Source organism: Rhagoletis zephyria, unplaced genomic scaffold (genome assembly GCF_001687245.7).
Source record: "Rhagoletis zephyria isolate East Lansing unplaced genomic scaffold, Rhagoletis_zephyria_1.1 Rzeph_scaffold_00116, whole genome shotgun sequence".
Classification (NCBI taxonomy): Eukaryota; Metazoa; Arthropoda; class Insecta; order Diptera; family Tephritidae; genus Rhagoletis; species Rhagoletis zephyria.
This window is the reverse complement of record NW_016157200.1, coordinates 228,895-250,610: the sequence shown is the minus strand read 5'-3', so window position 1 is coordinate 250,610 and position 21,716 is coordinate 228,895. Positions and strand designations below refer to the sequence as shown.

At 34.3% G+C, this 21,716-nt stretch overlaps 1 protein-coding gene across 1 annotated transcript in view; it reads right to left on the bottom strand.

Annotated features, from left to right (window-relative positions):
* The window catches only part of SecCl (Secretory chloride channel), a 32,852-nt gene that overhangs the window by 8,234 nt on the left and 2,902 nt on the right, over positions 1 to 21,716 (bottom strand). The gene's annotated exons all lie outside the window — the stretch shown is intronic.

The following is a 21,716-nucleotide window of genomic DNA, read 5'->3' as shown; positions in this document are numbered from 1 at the left end:
TTTTTCTTGAAAAATTTTCCATATACAAATTTTTTTGAAAAAAAAAATTAGTTTTTGAAAATATGCCATTTCAAAAAAATTGGAAAAAATCACAATGGTGTATTGCGCAATATTTAAGTATAATGTTATGGGGTGCACTCTACAATGATTCGAGTTATGATTTTTTTTTACACCGAAGTTGAGTAAAATGAGTACATTACCAATTTACAAATTTTTAAAACTTTTTTTTTTGCGATTGCAAAACTGCCGTTAATTTTTTTTTAAATTCTCTTTGAAAACGGTTTTAGGCATTTTCATCGATAAGGAAAAAGTGCAAGAAGCCGTGAGCATAAACAATATTAAAAATCAACGCAATTTTGCAGTAGCTTAACACTTGCACTTTATTATACTCAAATTTAATGGGCTTCAAAATTGCATACTCAAAAAAAACCCTAAACAAAATTTTATTTTTTTTTTAATTCATATACATTACATATATAATTTTTTAATTCTATAAACTGTCCATGTTCCATTTACTGAGTCCGAAAAAGTTTCGCATTATCAAGGTTGTTTTGCCCAAATTGACCCAGTTGTATTTTACTATTCAACATTAAATTTTAAAGTTTTGGGTGATTTTGGAATCTTTAATCGGTAGTGTCACGGAAACATGAAAGCCTATTAACACTGCAGAATCAGCGTAAGAAAACCGTGCATCTATGGGTACCATGAGTAATAAATTTAAATTTTACAAAATAAGGGCCGTTTTCTCATGTAACCTTTAACTTTAGAGCTCACTTTATATTTTGTTATTGATCTTGTTATCGTTTGTTTTATCGATTTTGTTATCGATCTTGCTATCGATATTATCGATTTTGCTATCGATATTATCGATTTTTTGATAGATTTTGTAATCGATTTAGTCATCGATTTTGTTATCGATACTTTCATCGATTTTGTTATCGTACTTGCTATCGATTTTGCTATCGATATTATTATCGATTTTGATATCGATATTTTAATTTTTTTATCGATTTTGCTATCGATATTATTATCGCTTTTGTTATTGATATTTTTTTCTTAGTGTGTGCTTTCGTTTTTGACTTGGATATGCTCTTAACCATACCACGTATTCTACGTTTAAATTTAGCGCAAAGCAGACGAAGCCGCTCGACTGTTCCTTTTTGTTTTTATTATTTATTGAATTTTTTTTTTGTTTATGTATTTAATTTTACTTCATTTTATTTTCATTTGCTTTATTTTATATCACACTTTACTATTATTTAATTTAAATTTACGCTATGTACATAGCTCAGTGGTTAACGCTTCTGACTTTGAACATCGAATTCGCAGGTTCGATCCCTGCTGAAGTCTAGAAAAAAGAAGTCTGATGAGGAGATGTGGTGAGCTCCGGAATAGTGCTATAACTTCCACCGCTTAGACTTTGTTGCTTTTTCAATTTTTCCTAATAAACAATCGTGGTACAAAGCTCAATAAAAATATTAAAAATTTAATTTTAAGAGTTGAATTTTATTAAAAAGTCAACAACAACTAACTGAAAGCAACGTTAAAAAAAATATAGAACTTATAAAGAAATGAATAAAAACGAAATAAATGAAAATTCTACCGGCCGTGGGACTTGAAGCCACGACCTTGCGGCTCATTAATCCGCATTACTGCCGTCTGTCAGGGTAAAATTATTATGCGCATTTGTGTGCTAGTTTATCTGCATTAGCACGCCCGTCTGTCACACGTTTAAACACCCATATGTAAATGCTACTTTTGTGCATCTACGCGTATGAAAAACATATTAAATAGAACGTATCAGAAAAGTAGCATTTATATATGCAAAACATATCGCATAAGGGTGCTGTAAGTTGAGCATCTGGTCTGGCAAAAGAGCAGATTAGCTCAAGCAACGACTGTTGCCACTTGGCCAATTTGGTGATCACCCGTTATGTTTAAACCAATGTTTATGCCCATTTGCAAAGGAGGGGGCAATTGGAAAAGTCGTTGAAATCCCTATGAAAATAAGAGAACATTTTCCGATACATTTTTTAGCTACGTTCTAAATGTACCCATAATTGTACCCACAATGGTGTGCTTGTACCGAATATGCGTAGCCATTTCACAATTTGACAAACTGTGATGAAATTCATTGTCAAGACTCTCTGTAGAGCAAAAACTCTATTTAGCTGACAAATAGAGCGTAGAGTAGAGTTTCTATCTAGTAGCGATGGACTGTGTACCCTGCGAAAAGATATCGCCAAATAACTCTCCCGTCGACTGAGTAGGTGAGTATCTGGTAGAACTCTATTGAGTGTTTATTTCTCTAAAATTTACTCAGGAGAAAGTTAAGGAAATCGCATTTTGTAGGCGTTCGTTATCAGATATAGCGGACCTACCAATTATTCGACGCAAGTTATAAACAGAAGCATGCATTATTTTTAGCTTGCCTGCAAATTATAGGTAAATACATACGCAAATTTTCATATATGTATATACATACATATATATATTCCACCCACGTTAAAATGTTTCCCTCTTAAATTTAGTCTGAATAAAATTGTTTTAATATGCAAATTAAGCGGACTGCTAATAAAAACTGCAAATTTAACTGGCATTAAAAAAAGAAGCTGTGACGAAATTTCAGCTGTGATAATTCAGTTGACAAACGTGCTGTGCAAATATTTATTAAAATGGGGCAAATAAAAATACACTCCGATACATATAGGTAGGTAGTACAAACAAATACATACATATAAACGCATTTTTGTACTCGCATTTTATTAACGAAATGCAAGTTAAATAAGACGTTTCTGGAGATATGAATTAAGAAAATCATAAAGACTCAAGATAGAAGAAAGTACGCCAAGAAAATACGATTAATAGATTATTTTAAGGAGAGAAAAACGAATGCTGAGCAATAAATAACACGTGCAGTTAATAAACAGAAGTATTCTAGAAATCATCGAGAACATCAATTATAGGGTAGAAGCGAACTTAATACATTGCAGTCACTGAACGGCCTGTGCCCCACCAGTAGTAAGTTTACCACAAGTGAACAGCGTCCGGTGAATGGAAGTTGATCGAGGCCCCCTAGCGACCATGAGTTGGATGTTTGTCTTTTAAATCATGTAAAAAATGCCCTTAAAAAACTTAATATCCTAGACAAACCACATACATACTTATGTACATATGACTTTTCGTGTGTGAAGTATGTATTTACATAAATATTTTTGCACGGTGTTTCTTCTTAACCAAAAGTTTAAAATCAAATCGGCATGACTAATCTCCAGTCTACTTAAAGCAACAAAACTTTGTAGTTAGTACTATGTGCTAAGTAAAAACCCCGAACTTCACAAACAGTTCTGGAACACCCTAGTGCAATCCCATACATACATACATATACGCACCGCACCGCACCGCCTATTTCAAGGTCAGTAGCGCTCAAGTTGTTTTTATCAGCTGGGAAAGTTAATGATATTTCATTAACCTTCTCTTAAATATACTGAGGACAATTGAAATAATTTTATGTTTATACAAATTTTTAATTATTTCTTTTTTTTTTTGCATGAATCTCTAGTTGGATAACTGCGAAAGACTTTGTCAGTTAAGTAGCTGCTTATTGTTTTAATTGTTTGTTTACTGTGCAATACGACGTAATTTAGTAAAATTTTTATTAATCTGGCTTAGGAGCACCGGTGTTTATTTACTAATGGCTTTCCAACTTCATTAGCGCCATTGTTGTCTTTGAAGTTTGTTATCGCTTATTAAACGCTTTTCAATTCAAAGTCATGTTCGTGTGTGCTTTTGTTTATTAATTAGCGGCGTTTTCAAAAGCAAATACATACAAAAATACTTCTTAATTAAAAAATAGTGTAACACATTTAAACTCCAAATGCAATTAATTTTCTTTACGGAAACAGCTTCAGAGAATCTCTGAAGTGCCTGAAAATGTTTGGATCTACAAACATCCATACATATGTACATATGCTAGTAAAAATGTGCAAATGCAACAATAAAATTTTATGCAAATATTTACATTTCTAGCAATTTCACTTACAGATCGAATATACATAAATACTTGCATATGTACAGGCATATCGTCGATGTTTTTGCAAAACCGCCCATCGACCAGTTGCAAAACCGCCTAAATCGCCGTTGTCGCAAAAATGAGATTTTTTAACCCTGAACTTCAGGCATCGAGATTTATGCATAAAAATCGTTACATCGTTATTAAAACAACATATTTGTAAAATAATAGCTAGAGAAAATACCGCCTATCAAGGCAATGCATTCAAAGAACAAACCGTTTTTTTGCTCTGCTGTAAAATTTGAGTGCCGTAAGATAGGCGGTTTTGCAAAAACATCGACGATATACAGTTGTGGCTATAAGCGCTATCCTCTTTGCCGATTGAGTACGTTGGAAATTAGTAAATAGCAGCGTTCTCAGTAAATATTTAGGCCCGTTTAAGGCCATAAACTCGTTAGTTCAGTTATTTTGGATCGCCTTAATATACATATGTACATACGCAAGTAAGAATCAGGGAACGGAATTTTGGGACCTAAAAACCTTTAAAAAGACAAAATAAAATAACGAAATAGGCAGGAAAAAAAGAACTAGAAATAGAAAAAAAAGTAAAAGAAGGCACTAAAAAAGACAGAAATTGAAAAATAACACTGGCTTACAGGAAAAATAATCAACAGACGCCACTATCCAATTTCTATAATACTTGGTTCACATATAAGTAGATAATCCTCATTTTCGAACTTACACCCTAATCTGTAATTATAACAAGAGATTAGCCATATAAAATTCGTCCCTTGTTAATCTGTAATTATAAAATAATCTCAGATTTAACCGATAACTTTTCGGTGTCCATCCTAGTTTTATCGATTGTTTTTGCGAAAGAGAGGAGAAANTTAATATAGCAGAAAAACGTGATCACGGTGGCACAGAGAAGAAACATAACTTTTCCTTGCGATGTGAGAATAACAAGCACAACAAATTTGACGGCTAATAATCTGAGATTTGCCTATGTAAACGGGGTGATTAAAAAATGAGCTTTGATCGAGAAAATATTGATATGTGAACATACTTAAAAGTAGAATCGCTCTCACTGATTAATTTTTTATTCTATCGATAAGTTTTCGATACATTTTCAGGTGTACATGGCGTATGAGTATCATACTTTCCTGCTCATTTTTCATACAAAAAATCTTTGCGCATTTTCATATGACCACTTATTACTTCTTTATTTATCCGTCAATTGATTTTTTGTAATAGATAAGGCACAGCACACAGCTTTGAACGTACTAAACGTGCGCTCGATGTGAGTTGATACCAGTGGCGCCCAATTTAAATATGGAACGTTTTCTCTCTATAATCACTTTTTTAAATTTACAATAGGCAAAAAAGGCAACACCAAATGTATATATATATAGAATCAGAAAAAGCTAAACCGTGGACATTCTTAATCGAATATACTCTATGGCCCGTAGTCATAGAGAAGTTAAGGTTTAAACGATTAAAATTGTTTTTTATTGTAATCACCATTTTAACTCTTTCATAGTCAACTTAAAATGCAGTTTACGGCGAAAGCAGAATTTTAACTTTAAGATGGAAAAAAATGTTCGCTGGCAGTGGCATTCGAATCCACGACTTCCCGGGTAGCTAAATACGCAATACTGCAGCGGACACAGGGTGAACTTATTAAAGTACTCATATTTCTATATATTGCCGGGTAGATTTTTTCTTTTCATATGGATAGCACTGTTCTCTCTCATCTTAACAAAAGACTGTTTCTAAGATGTCTATGATTGACGCAACTTAAAATTCTATTCTAAACCTAAAACTGTATTTTAACATGAATGAGTTTTAACTTGCGACTATGACTATGGGCCTATATATTTAGCAGAAAAAAAGGTAATTTCCATAAAATCCGTTCCCTGGTAATAATAAAATGCACGGTTGATTAATTTCTTTTATTTTTTCGGGTGGATAGTCGAAATGCAAATTTTTAAGCGTTTTTCTAAGTAGCCACTGAATAAAATTTCAAATCCAAATTAATTCCAAATTTTGGCTTACGAGGAAACCGCAAACAGTAATGCCGCGAAAAAGGACGTTCGCGAAATTGCAAATCAAGTTAGACGATTTCAAGGTCTTGTTTCTAGTTTTTTAAAAGAGAAAAGTGTATATGGGGCAGTGTTGCCAGATTTAACTGTAAAAACTGTAAAATTTCCGCTAATCGAACTGTGTTTCCGACAAAAAAATAGTAACCTTCAAAAACGAAAAGAGTTTTTAAAAAATTAAAGCGCCGTTTACATACCACTTTCCTCGCTTTGCTGTACAGTTGGAAGTTTAACAACAAAGCGTGAGAGGTAGAAGGTATGCTACAATAAACACTTTGACAGCTTCTGCGTTCTCCTTTTCTGTGTTAAATAGCTAACAGTAGGTTTGTGTAGTAACTTATCCAGTAGAAGATTGCAGCGAGAGCCGAAAAGCAAAATGCAGCGTAAAATTGAGAAGAAGAGAGAACTAGCAAAAAAAGTTACTGAACACAAAACTAGTAAAAATTTGCAAGTGAACGGTTGTTGTACTGTTTTGATATTTCTCGTGGAGATACATTTTGGGGCACATTGTTGTGCATATTTGCGATTTTTGGTAAAAAATGGGAAAAATTACGCTGGATGTAAAATGCTCACCAGCAACGATAAAACGGATAGAAACCAGTAAGTATAAACATTAAATTAATGTACTTAATGTCCACTTATAATTTTCGTAGTACATATGTACGTATTTAGATGTTCAATATCAACAGGAGGTACTCGCCCAGCTATTTTTGGAAGAACCTTTTGACGAAGTATGGTTTTCTCCGTCTCAACCAGTAAGTGTTTTTGTACATTACGTATAAATTTTAATATGGATTTTTAAAATTAAGGGCTTTGAATCAGTTGGGTTTCTCGCACACATATGTACATACATAACCTCAAATTACAAAAAATTGCCTGTTTTCATTCCATTTGCATAGAGTATTACATCCTATGAACCATGATAAAAATATAGCAAGGTAGAACCGTTCTCTCAATTTGTCGGCCATGATTTTTTTTTGAAGTTTGCCAACATTTTAAAATCATATAAAAGTGAAAATCAAAAAATGAAATTGTTCGAAATTGTTGTTGCTTGAGTTTGAAAATAAAAATGTGTGTGTGAGTTTGTGAGTAAATTTAAAAATTAAATTGTTTGGAAACGTCAAGAATTTGAAAAGTGACTCTCAGCGGTTCTACCTTACTATATTTTTGTCATGCTATGAACCGTTCGGAAGCGGCTTTCTTTATATGTGTACATTGTACATACATAATTTCATATTAGTAACCTGTTTTTTTTTTTACATTTGACAGAGTGTTAAATCCTCTACGTTGCTTGCAAGCGGTGGCAGTGGTGATGAATCAAAGGTAAGTGGGTTTTATTTGTACCTCATACATAACGTTATATTACTAAAAACTGCCTGTTTTTAATCCATTTGCATAGAGTATTGGATCCTATCAATTCTTTGGAAGCGGTTGCAGTGGTGATGGATCACACGTAAGTGGGCCTTCTTTACATATGTATGTATGTACTAATAACAATTCCCTACAAGACAGCTGAGTATCATATGAGTACTCATATTATCATTACTCCTAATCACAAAAGTGCTTATCAAAGTCCTCATTTTCGTTCAGGCCATGGGAAAAAATTGAGTACTTTCCCCTCAATGTTGTCATCAGAAAGTCCTCAGTACTAATAGTCAAACTACTCATTTATGCCGTACTACAAAAACAAAAGTGTAAATGTGTGAGAATTTTTGCCTAAAGTGCTCAGCAATGTCTTGTAGGGTTGTTTGTTTCTTTACATTTGATAGTGTTGTATACGATGAATAACTTGTAGGCGCTGACAGTATTGTGGGAGTACAAGAAGTAAGTGGTTATTAGAGAATCTTATTGAGCCTCCGCCGACTAGACTATTCAGTCGGCCTGAGCAATCCGTCACTCGTACACATACTGGAGTAGGCAGTCGGCCGCAAAAGGTTTCAGTTTTGTATATATGAACTGCGGCTGATTCTTAGTGCAGGTGCAAATTAAATGAAACTTTTTTCAGGTCCAGCGAAACCATTTTCAAATTAAATGAAACCTTTTTCATATAAAGCGAAGCCTTTTTCAAATTAAATGAAACCTTTTTCAGATTCAATGAAACTTTATTCAAATTAAATGAAACTTCATTTTAAGAATAATTCATTTAATTTGTAAAAAGTTTCATTTAATTTGAATATAGTTTCATTAAATCTGAAAAAGGTTTCATTTAATTAGAAAAAGGTTCCACTTTAACTGAAAAAGGTTTCATTTAATTTGAAAAAAGTTTAATTTAAACTGAAAATGCTATATATTTGAGGCCACCTTTATTCTGTAATAATAGTTGTTCATTAACAAACAGTAGCTTCTAATTTCAAATGGAGCTTGAATATTTTGATATCTAAAAACTTTCAATATCACAATAAATTGTAACTCTTTACAATTGCTTGTGATTAAATCTGCTACTAATAACTATTGTTCAAGATGTTTTATATTTAATTGGCAGGGGTTAAACGATTTGACCAGAACGAATAAAAATGAATGGTTGAATACACCACCGGTCAAGCTGCTCATATCTCTAGTTAAAGAACTTCGGCCCCAACTAGGCAAATCTACAAAACTAAAACCCAAGAAAAAATGTGGCTTTCCATTTCGGAGAAGTTATGTTCTCAAGGGTATATGTCTACCGCCCAGCAAGTTGAAACGAATTACTATAGACTGGAAAGAGCTTATAAAAATAATAGGCTCCATATTCCCAAAACTGGACGAAATAGAGAGACAAGTCCTTTTCAAGAGTAAGTTGTTTTTAGAAAATCCTGTTTTTATTTCTAATACGAGCTTTACCATCACATAATAGGGAATTAGACGACTTACTATCAGAAAGAGAGGGAATTAATCCAGAATTTAGAGTGAGTGAAGATGATACTACTGGCGTTGATGATATTCATTCAGAAGATTTGAATAGCACATCATCCAGCACAACCGACGCAAGTTTCCTTGGTTTGTACATACACCAGTGGCGAAGTAAATATGTATGGGGTCTTATGAATAAAAATTAAGCAATTGCTTTTTCTTAAAATTTCAGACATTTTACTAGATTTCTTCAAACAAGTTTAAGTAAAGGTGAGAAATTTTAAGAAAAAGAACACACATTTTTATTCAGAAATTTTAGAAAACATTGAGTGTGCAACTTTTGCAGCCCAATTTTAGCATAGCAAGGTCCAAGTTTGAAGTAGCTGAACTATCTTAAATTTTCGAGAACTTTTAATATTTAGGGGATTCCCTTAAGCTCGAAAGTGGCTCGAAAACCACGAAACCTCGAAACTTTTCCAGCCTCGAAAAACAACTGTCAAAAATTGTATGAGTGGCGATTTTCGCGTGCCTCGAAAACTTTCGAGGCAAATTAGTCGCGAAAAAAGCCTCGAAAAGTCGTTCGTAAGTTTCAGTGTTGCCTTTATAATTGTTGACTGCGTTTTGATCAATAAATTCATACAATTTACATTTTTCACTTTTTCGTGGCATTTTCAATGCTGATTTTATTATATGTATTTATTTCAGCTGATGCGATGTATTATACAAAAAACTCTGAGTGAGCTGTCAAACTTCGGAATTTCTCCATTGTTTACGAGGCTGAAAAAAGGTGCATTCCCAAAAACAGCCTCGAAAACTTTCGAGGTTTTCGAGTTTTCTGCTCTTCGCGTTTAAGGGAATCCCCTAATTATTTTTATTTAAATTTTATTTTGAAGCTCTCTTATCTAATCGAAAATATTTCTTGATTATTTGCAGAAAAAAACCCAGAGGGAAAGCGAAACTTCCAAAAGAAATTATTTGAAAAATTTGAGGATATTGTCGAGTCCTCTAAAACTTTCCAGAGCAAAACATTTGAGATTCTTCAACGACGAGAAGAGAGAGAAAAATAATGGCGACAAAAACAAGAAGAGAGATTCATAAGGGAAGAAGCTCGAAAAGAGCGTAAAATGGAGATTTTGGAAACTTTAATTGCCAAAAACAATTAGTTTCATTCCGTCAACGCTTTTACCTTTAAATATTTGTATCAAGGTTATCTCATCGTTTGTAAAAATTAGAAGACTGATAACACCGCGCGACAATAAATTGTACACACGAACAAATGGATAGACTCGTGAAACTAGGGATTTTTTTTTAATAAAGAACTGTAATATCCTAAAATAAGGATAGTAAACATTTTTTAAAGGACTGTAAAATCGCAGGATATGGATAATACATTTTTTTTTAGTTTACCATATCCTGCGTTATTACAGTCCCCTTAAGAAATACCTTGACGTCAGAGAAAACTAACATATTATAACTAACATAATTACACTAGTCACAAAAGTTTACATTTTTTAACATTTAAAAAAAAATGTTTAACTGAAGTTTCTTTTCCTAAGGTAAAGAACATAGTCATGCCACAAAGAGAGCGAAGAGACATTTTCGAATAATAGCGAAGAAAGAGACAAACGCCAAACCATAGTGAAGCAACCGTCAGCTCAGAAAGCAACGAAAACATTTTTTTTTTGTTTTCGTCGCTATGCTCTTTGTCGCTTTCTTCCCTTCACTATGTGCTTCCACATTGAAGAATAAAGGTTTTTGAGTGCATTTTTTCAGATATGAATTTGGTCAAAACAAATATAACAAATCGCTTCACTTTGCCAATGGTGAAATGCATTAGTGGGATTCATGAATCGTCGCAGAGTTTTTGCAAATATCGCATTTGTCTCAAGGTGGCGCAGTTTGCGACAAATTCGACATTTCCAACAACTTTGCGACGTTTCATGAATCCCACTATTACATTTTCGAAATGTCTTAAAAATGATTAAAAAATTTGAATTCTGAGTCCTATAAGCACAAAAAGTATTTAAACTAAAAATAAGGTTATATTTAAGATATTTTTGATGTTTTTATTATATTAATACCCAGTGGAACTGATACATCTAAGACATTTTCTTTATTATTGTTCTAGTACAAAATTGAACTCATACATGGAAGACGTTTTCGCTATTATTGTTTTACTAGTACCAAGTACAACTGGTACGTGTACCTTTTTTGAAATCAATAAATATTAAATTGGTTTGGAAAATGGTTTTTCATAAAAATTATTGGTTTTATTCCATATTGCTACCTTGATACTTAAAATAAAAAAGTGATAAATATTGATACATTTTAAGTGTCTTCTCTGCCAGAATTTTTTACAAGCCCGCGGTCACACTGAACCACATAAATAAAATTTTCAAAGCTTGCACAAAGTTCACAACAGTTAATCAAACTTCAAAAATTTTTCATCAAAACTTCAAAATTTTTATTCACAACTCTCAGAAAATTTTCTACTATGCAGTTTCCCAGCGCATTCAATTTCAGTATAATAAAGTTTAAGTTTCAAAGCACATAGGGCCGAATAATAACAAAAAAAAGGTTTCGATTTGTAGAAAATTTTTTAATGATCAATGAACATAAAGTAATTACAGCTGCTGATTTTCTAGTTCCCTCATAATACTTTCTCGTACGGCATTCCCCCTCGCCATGTTTGCTAAAGGGACATCTTCTTCTGTAGCCTCTGGAACTGTTTCCGTGTCAAACTCGATGTCTTCTTCATTAGCAATATTATGCAGCACACAGCATGCCCGTATAAAATGGCACAGATTTTCTATACTCTTTAGTTTTCAGTAATATAACTGCCTGAAACGTTGCTTCAGAATGCCAAATGTATGCTCGATAAAAGACTTTTTGCGACCTTGTTAAATGGCCATTATCACGGTATGGCGTGACGCAGTGGGAAGAACACGGATATGCCGAGTCGCCCAGTAAATAAAAAACTAAAAAAAAATTTACAGCGTAAAATATCTAACATCATAATTATAATCGGCACTAGCTGAATATTGCCATCGTCAGTAAAAGTTACGATACGGCCGTTGTCAGCCATGTTACTGATGCACAACTATCGTCCATGAAAGCATTGACGATACTCTGCATAGGCCCGAATTACTACCTCCGCAAATTGATGGAAGCTTGGCGTAAATGGGTGAATTTTGAAACACCCATCTGTCGTGTGACAGGCCTGGATATCCCAAAAAAATGCTAATAAACTTTTTGTTCTCATCACAAATGCCCTGAAGACACAAAGCTCTTATTCCCCTTTCAATCGATGTAATCGTCTTTACTTCTTTTTGGCGGATCAATAACAATGTGAGTCCCATCTATGCAACTTGGAATATTAATTAAATCGTATTTGCAATTGTATAACACAAAGCATGCTTCACGGAAGCAAGTACCACTAAGATATGAAAATCTTAATATATATATGTTACCTATTACTCTAGAAAAAACACATTTCTCCCTAAAGTGTCCCCTGGACTCCAACATTCGCCCTCTGCTAGGACATTTAATTGTGTCCGGACTTAAAGAACTCACAAACATTGTTACACGGAGAATCATTTGGCCCACTGATCCAATGCACAAATCGAAGCGATCGGCGAGGTCCCACATGCTTCAAGGCCCGCGAACCCTAAAAAAACTGCTACATGCAACTTGGACTGATATCGTCTATCGATGCGAAGACTTTTGTAAATACATATCACTTTCAGCAAATCTATTGCACAAGCTTTCGTAAAAGCTCCTCGAAATTCTAAAATGTTGATGAAACTGTTCTTCCATACAGGAGGGCATTATAAAATTTAAATAGGGAACATGCTTGAAGTAAACGCAGATTACTTTCTGTTATTTTTTGCTGCACCTCTAACACAAAACTAAAATCATCATCACCATTATCATCGGATTCGCTACGTGAATCACTAGACGGTTCCATTAAAAGGCACAAACTCTCATGGGTGTACCTCTGATGTCCATGGAATAAAGTGAATCTATAATCGCAATAGCAAAATTGTATTAGAAAACTAAGATTGATGAACAAAATTCGGGGAAACTTTCCATTACGGCCGATCGTTGTGTGTAAAGTGGCGCGTTGGGCCCCGCCCCTTTCAGAGAGGGTATAGGCTACCGTTTCCTACGATACCAACCCCCACCTCCTACGCCCCTAAAAAAATGGTTGTGCTTTCACACAAATTGCGTCCAACTCCTTTGTGTGTTGGGGGCTTTCAGTCTCCCTTTAAAAAATTACCCTCACCGATCCAACTACGTCATTAAGTTGCAAGCTGCCCAAAATTCACAAAAAAAAAATCAAAAGGGCTATTAATCGACCATCCAGGTATTTTACGATTTTGCAACTAAATTTCGAACGAGTTAAAAAGCTTTATTTCCGCATTTGGATTATTTTTATTGGCGTTAAAACGCTTCGGTTGATACCCCTCCTGATGTTTCTTTTTTGGATGGGGTTTGGGCAAAATAGTGATGTATTCACTGTATTTGTGTATGAAAGAAATCGGTCGTAAAGTAAAGCCAACCCCAGAAATACTCATGGCGATGTTAATCTTAACACCGCTAAAAGAACAAAAATATACCTGCAGCGGTTGCTAATTCGTTATCCAAATTGGGCGAACATATTCCTCCGGCATCAACTTCAACTTTTGCCCGCTTCATAGATGGTCCTTCCTGCTGTAAACATTACACAATTTATAAACCAGTTTTCTTTACACACAAGAACCTAAACAATCCAGAATTTCATTGATATTTTGATTTGCACTCATTTTACTTTTAACTAATTTGTTTCAGCTTTAAAAATTTTGCTTCTGTTTACGTTCAACCAATTTACCGAATGGCGGCTTTTGACATTTATTCTTCTTCTTCTTCTGCTAGTTAATAGTTGCGTTTTTTTTACTCATTTCCAGTAAAATCCAGTAAAAGTTTTTACGAATTTTCATGTTTTGGCGTTTTAGTACGCAAAAACTTGCAAAGTAGGGGAAATTGAGAGAGCGAAAAATGACAGTTGAAGTTGTAAGTTTTTACTGGATTTTACTGGATAAATTTTTACTTGTAAGAATTTGTCAGTACGAAAAACAGCTGATCGCATGTTGTTGTATGAAATTTAAACTAATAAGGAAACTGTTTGTGGATTTTTATTGTGGAAATTTTCAAAACAAACATATTTAAATATAAAATATATCGTTTTATTGGGAATATGCTGCGAATAAACAACCAATTTATCAGCTGTTCATGAAACTTGCAAATTATTACTGGAAAAGCGTTCGCGTACTTTTTTGCAAATTTTTTCTGTGAGAGCGAATTCTTAGAAATAAAGTTACTGGAGAGTTACTGGCAAGTTACTGGATAATTTGTAAAAAAACACAACTAATTTCTGCTAGTAAAAATTTCACTAGCAAGAATTTGCGGCTCTCCCGTGTTATAACGCTCTCGATTCAGTGCTCTCTTGCAAATTCTTTGGGTTATCATACACTTTGCCAGTAAAAATTTGCAGGTTCCAGTACAAATTAGTACTGACTATTGGTTACTATACACGCCTAATATAATAATATTCATAGATGCCAGCAAAAATAATTCATATTAACCTTATTTTTGTCTTTAAATGCAAATGCAAGCGCACGAGAAAAGACACTTGTAAACAGCTGATTGTCAAAGGGCGAAAAAGTTGATAGTTGCACATGATTTTGCTTCGCTTTGCTTTCCCCGCATTCTATTTATCAAGAATTATATAAAGTTATGTATTGAACTTATATGTCAAAGCGGAACTTTGAAGCAAACCAAAGAAAAAGTCGTATGTAAATAGCCCTTAAGGATCTTCAATTCATTAAAAATTAAAACAAAATTTTTTATGATTAAAAAATCGGAACCATGATTTTGGCAGACATCGATGTTAGCATAAATCGATGTTTCCTAACATCGATATTTTCGCAGCTCTACAAGAAAACTAAATTCCAACTTTTGAATGACCAGCTTGCTCATCTGACCTTACCCCTATTGAGAACGTGTGGGAGATATTAGCCAGACAAATCTATGCCGATAACTGACAATTTGATAGTGTCGAATTTATCTATTAATGCCTTTGTTAAGTGCAACAGAAATGTTTTGCAAGCACAGTATGCACATACTTTCAGGCCGCTGTGGTGTAGTGGTTAGCAGTGCGCGCTACCATTCCGCAGGGCATGGACACAAGCCTAGTTTCTGATCAAAATTAGAAAAATAAAACATAAACAAGTTTTTTCTAATAGCGGTCGCCCGACGGCAGGCAATGGCAAACCCCGAGTGCATTCTGCCATGAAAAATTGTTTCTCATAAAAAACATTCGCCGTTCGGAGTCGGCGTAATACTGCTTTGTGTGACAACATCAAGGCGCACGGCACAAATCGGAGGAGAAGCTCGGCCAAACACTAACATATGTGTAAGTACCAATCTATTACTATTATTACATAATTTCAGGGAAATTTATTTTTCATATCTAAAGTGCATGTACAAATTGCAATATCAGAAAAAGAACATATTAAGAGCTTAACCGGTGCATTGTATTTTTACACCTGCTGCAGTTCTAGCGTACTCTGACCACAAAAATATTTTATATACATATACATATGTGTGTATACATCTACATACATTAGGGTGGTAAAAAAGTAAAGTCGGAATTTCAATGCATTCAACCCCCTAGGATTGGTCTTTACCGAAAAAATTTGTTTATGTTGAAATCAAAAAATATCTAGAGGTCGCTCAAAGCCACGGCCGTCGAGAGAAAACTTTGCATTAATTTAAAAGCATGTGGCCCTAATCGCCGAAAACAAAACCGACAAACAGGTTTCGCAGATTTTCGATTATATCTGGGTCATACATATTCTGAGGTATCAGACAATATAAATATTTACACGAATCTCCTTCTCTCAAACATGAAAATTCACTTGATCCTGAGACACCAATAAAGCAGTTACCTATACTCTTCATTATCTATGTATTTTCGGTGCAAAAGTATTTGTGACGTAAGTCTTTTTTACTAATTGAATTTTCAGGTAAAATTATTTTTTATTTAGTAAGCGAAGGGACTCATTTGAAAGCAACATTGTAAGCTATTCAACGTGATATTGGCAAGTAGTTCTTGCAGCTTTAAAAAGTACTTCCAAAAATTTTAATGCAACAGTCCACTGTTGAAACATTTATAACTCCTAAACAACAGGGTACCTCCTGTATTTTGGAATTTTAGGTATACATATATTAAATATTGCCACATAAACACTTATGCTTTCAAATGCAAGAAGAAAAACTATCCGAAAGTTGTATTCTAGCAAATTTCAGCGGTATTTGAAAACCACTGTGAGCCAAAACGTATTGTAACAGTACGCGTTTAGGGCCATATGATAATTTTCTTTAATTTATAGAGTCAGAAACAATCAGCACGAATCGTAATATATTTATAATATCTATCTATATATATAATACGCGAAGGAATTTTTTGTGCAGCATAAAAGATCTGTAGATGTGCAATAAGGTTTTACTTTTTCGAAAAGAGTTGCCACCTGATGAAAAATTGCATTCAAATAATTTAATAATCAATGCCATCAGACCCACGCCGTTCGTTCGACTTTCAAAAGTGATTTGCTAAATCAAAGGGCTCTGACTTAAGGTGTGCATTAAGGCTTAACTTTTTCGAAAAGAGTTGCCACCTTTTAAAAAATTAAGTTCAAAATAATTCGCGAAGGCATTTTTTGTTCCGCATAAAAGATCTGCACCGTTCGTTCGATTTTCAAAAATGGGGTGTCAAATTAAAGCGCTTGGCCTGTAGATGTGCCAACTGGTTTTATTTTTTCGAAAGGAGTTGCCACCTGTAGAACAATTGAATATAAACTATATAATAAGCAATGCCGTCATAACAGCACCGTTCGTTGGATTTTCTAAAATAAGGTGTCAAATAAAAACTCTTGGACTGCAGATATTCAACAGGGTTTTACTAAATCAGCCTTATTAAACAAACTTTATATAAAGTTAGCAAAACACCTTATATCTAAAAAAAATACCAGAGCGACAAAATTATTTTTTCCACAACTAATTAACGGCAAAAAAACGGCAAATTCATGGGTATATACGACATTTTTTGCTTGATGTTGTTTCACTAACTTTATACACATGCCATAAATATATGAGAAATTTTTCAAAGGCAACTTGTAAATTAATGGCAAGAATTCGGAGGAACACAATGATATTAAAAACTTTCCTTGCTTCACACGAACTACATAATATTTATTTATTCTATTGCCAGTACTTAATTAAATTGCAAGCACACATTTTACTTAGCAACAAACATTGGATACCAACTGAAATAAACCAAAAATCAGCAATTTCATTAGTCATGCGCTGGTTACTGAACTTATGCGTTCTGTTTACGGTTTTCGATGCGCTTGCAGTGCTGTAAATGGTCAACATTTACATACATACATATGTAGCTTTGATCAGTTGTTTTTTCACGTGACTTTTCGGAAGTTAGCCTTTTTGTTGCCGTAAATGTTTTCTAAATGTGAACTACAGAAGCTAACAAAGAAAATAAAAATACTGTGATGCAGTGTTGAAAGTACATACGGCGACGAAAATGTAAATAGGGAAAAGTCTTTTTAGCTAGTTTTGGCTGAGGGGCAATGGGTTTTCGGTGGTATAGAGCGCGGTTCAAAAAAGATGTTCGTGATCCCTGTGGAAGACCATACTCGAGACACCCTGCTTCGAGTAATAAAGGAAAAAATTGCCCCAGGGTCCGTGATATACAGTGACTGCTGGAAAGCATATGATAGTTTGAAGGAGCATGGGTATACACATGAAAATGTGAACCACAGCGAAAATTTTGTGGATCCAACCACGGGGGCGCACACGCAAAACATCGAGCGACATTGGCGTGAATTCCGGTCAAAAGTGCCAAAATACGGAAGAGTGGAGGAGCACTTTGAGGGCTACATTGCAGAGTTCCTCTTCCTGCGCAAGTATCCAACTGCCGGTGAACGGGCTTCACAATATATTCAAGGCAATAGGCTGTTTGTATGCACCAGCTAATTAAATAAAGTTGTAAGTCAACAATAGGAAAATCAACCGTAAATGAAATGAATTTTAAAGTTTTATCATTTTCAAAAGAGTGGCAGCACCAGTTTTCCTCCATGTTATTTATATTAACTACACAAGATTGTTCTGCGGATTTTCACCATCGGAATATTGCTATTAAATACAGAATTTCGCGACAATGTACACTTAAAAACATGACAAATCTATAAAAACTAATAAATACGTGTTAAATTATTAAATTAAGTTCATTTCTTCCTTTCATTTGTGTGAAACTCATCGAAACATAGTGCGGAAAGTGCAAGTGTTTTTTGCAAATAACTTTTCAATGAATTATTAAAGAAGTTAATTTCCGGTCTCGGATTGTTATTACTGGCGTTAAGACGCGTCGATTGATACCACTCTCGAACTTTTTCCGCCCATTTTGACCTACCTTCGCTAAAGTGCACTACTACCATATTGTGCGGGAACGAAACTGCTGTTCGTGTCGATACTACATTACACATCTACATTAGATGTTTACATTAGACAATGCTGTCAAGACAATAAAGAAATACATACGTATTAGTTGTCAAAAAGCTGATATTTGTCTCCGTGGCGTTGGCGTCCTGACAATAGTTATGACAATTCATTTTGAGCAAAATGTCGGACGTGAACGTTGTACTAAAATATGCATTTCGCGCGAGCTATTTAAGCTAAAAACTAAAAAAATAATAAAAAATACAAAGTTACAGACACATCAACGTTTTTTCACTTATTGTATTTAGTTGTTTTGTTATGAATTTCTCTTCTTTCTTCCACAAGACGTCAAAATTATTGTCTCATATGTCAAATCACTGTCCAATTTACTGTCTTCAAAATAGTAAAGGCAGTGATTGAGACAATTGGTGAAGTATGCATATATTAGTGAAAAAGTGTGCATGTATTGTCATGACAGTATCAGCCGGTGTAAACCCTAAGTAAATTGTGTTGCGTGCGATGAATCGTGTGAGGTACAAGTGTTTGATTGTATCAAATTGTTCGAATCGATACAAAAGTATGTTGCGTGTATACTAGGGCTTAAGGGTGGGAAAGGCCTCTCGCTCCCTTCCCTTTCGTTTCGACAAAAATTACGTACGAAAGGATGTAGTAAAATTTTATTTAGACAAACAAAAAAAAAACATAAAAACATGAGATCATGAGATCATTACAACGTACACCAGCAAAACAAAACAATTTATCTCAACTAAAGCACAGAGAATTTTTCACAATGCATGTACCTTTTTTGTTCCATATAAAAATACAGTTTATACTAAATACATCAGAAAACATAAAAATAAAATTTCTAAACTTTGTTCAAAACTCGGGAAAATGCAATAAATTTGCATACAAATTCGCAACTTTCTATTCAGACTTTTTTATACAAATTCTGGAAATGAAGTTTTGCAGCCCATAAAAATTTTGTTGATTTTTGGTGTTGTTTTTACTGAGAGTTTCTTCCATACAAACTACTTATGTTCGATATTTTTTTGTATGCGGAGGACACTGTCAGCAAAAAATAAATAATTGCAAAAAACCAACGAAATTTTCTGGTAACTTCAGACTTGAACTTTACTAATTGGCTCAAAAGCTACATTTTCAAAATTTTTCTAAAAGATCTGAATAGAAATTGTGATCAGATGAAAGAGTCTCCGAGCCAATAATTTTGTACGGCACGGCACTTATAAGTAATCTAGGTTTCACGAAAGAAAAAAAATTAAATACAGGGTAAATATATCAGGGTTAAAATATCAGTCATTTGTTTCGTTGCTGTGAACTTGTTTCAAAACTTCTGGCTTTTGCTTAATATAATTGTAAAACTCTGTGCATGTCATTTTAACGTATTTAGGTATATACTTATATTAATCATCAACTATTGCTTGTGCAAAACGTGCTAAATTAAAAATTCACGTCAACACTAGGCCGGTTACTTAGGTCGGAAGTGACCATTCAACACAACGAGAAGATTACTAGATCGACATCATAGTTATATAACTAGCTTAGTTAGAAATTACGAATAATCAATAATAATAATAAATAATAATATATAGGCAAAATGAAGTGTTAAAGAAGAATGATGTGTGTGTGGTGAGCGAGGCCTAGGATGAGGGACATATCGGATGGATATACGGGTAGACGGACGAACGAACCGACCAGACAGATCGGCAGATGAATTTGCTGAATGATGGGGTTATCGAGTCATGCCAACCCAGTCAACTCAAGTGAAGAACTCATGCGATACGGATTTAGGGGCTGATCCGCCAAGGCCAGGATCAGAAAAGGACGGAAGGGGCGGATAGGCCGGCCTCGAATTCACGGAGGCAAACCGCGGAACTGGGCAGGACAGGACGGATACATAGGGGTGACTTGACGGGATGAGGACAGAAGAGGGTAATCAGGATTAGACGCGGCTTCATTTACGGTGGTGATATTTGTCAACTGGCTTGTGGCCATGCGGGTACGTTTTTTTGTTTTTATTGTTGGCGCGGTATACTAAGCGTCGCGGGTGATCTACGGAAACCCACTCCAAACCAGCTGGCAACAAAGTCTTAAAATATACTAGGTTTGGTCGTTCCGCGGGAAAAACCGCAACGTTTTTTGGTGCTGCAATCTAATGTATACATATGTACGAACAAACATTTCCTTACGCGGCAGGTACAAGTGCTTGTATCAAAAGTAACGAGCAAAGTAACGATACGAAATATACGGGTGTTAATTGCAATAGTAACGAATACATACGGGTATGCAAATTTTATTTACTTTTACAGCTCTACTATTCAATGTTTATGTAATAAATTTCATCTAATTTCAATGAGATTTGCCATTTTCAAATTCTTTGGATTGTTTTCTTTATCTGAACGTAGTATAAAGCAAAGTCGAGATTTTTTTGAGCCGCTAATCTTGAAAACGAACGGATTTGTACGAATTTTTTTTTAAACATTAAGGGCCAATTTCACTAACTAGAGATTTTCAGTACAAAAATCTGTAGTTAACTGCCGATTCTGAGTTAACTACGCATTGTGAAATTGGCCCTAAGTCTCATTGCTTAAGTCGTAAATTAGGCTAAATTGTACGACTCGACAGCATTGGCATAGTCTACTGTCGTGCTGAAATAAGTAAACGATGAAAATCGTCGAAAACTATGCAGTGCTGCCAAGTTTTCCCGTTTTAATAAACTAGAGCCGATATTTTATGTCATTGCCATGAAATTTTCGATACGATTCGACTCTCGAAAAACGACTTGCATTCGACACGACTCTTGCAATGAGGCAGATTATCTGTATTTAAGCTGTTTATTTTGAATGTGGCAGCGACCGTTGGGTTGAACCGAGCTTGAACCCAGGCCCTTCGGAATGGTAGCGCGCACTGCTAGTCAAAATAAAGTGCACTGTAAAGTTAGTTGCAGCTTTTTGGCATAACTTTCAATGGGGTATCTGTCAAAAAAACTGCAACAAACTTTACAGTGCACTTTATTTTGACTATAACTACGGATCAATCACTTTAATCATATTTTTAGCTAACTTAAAACAGTTAAATTAAATCAGGTTAGGGAACTTCCTATTCTTCTTAAACGGAATCGCTATATCTACAAATTATTTTATACTTTTTAGTTCTTTTTGTAATAAAAGCGTGTTTTTAGTTTTTTTAACTATAATATTATTTTC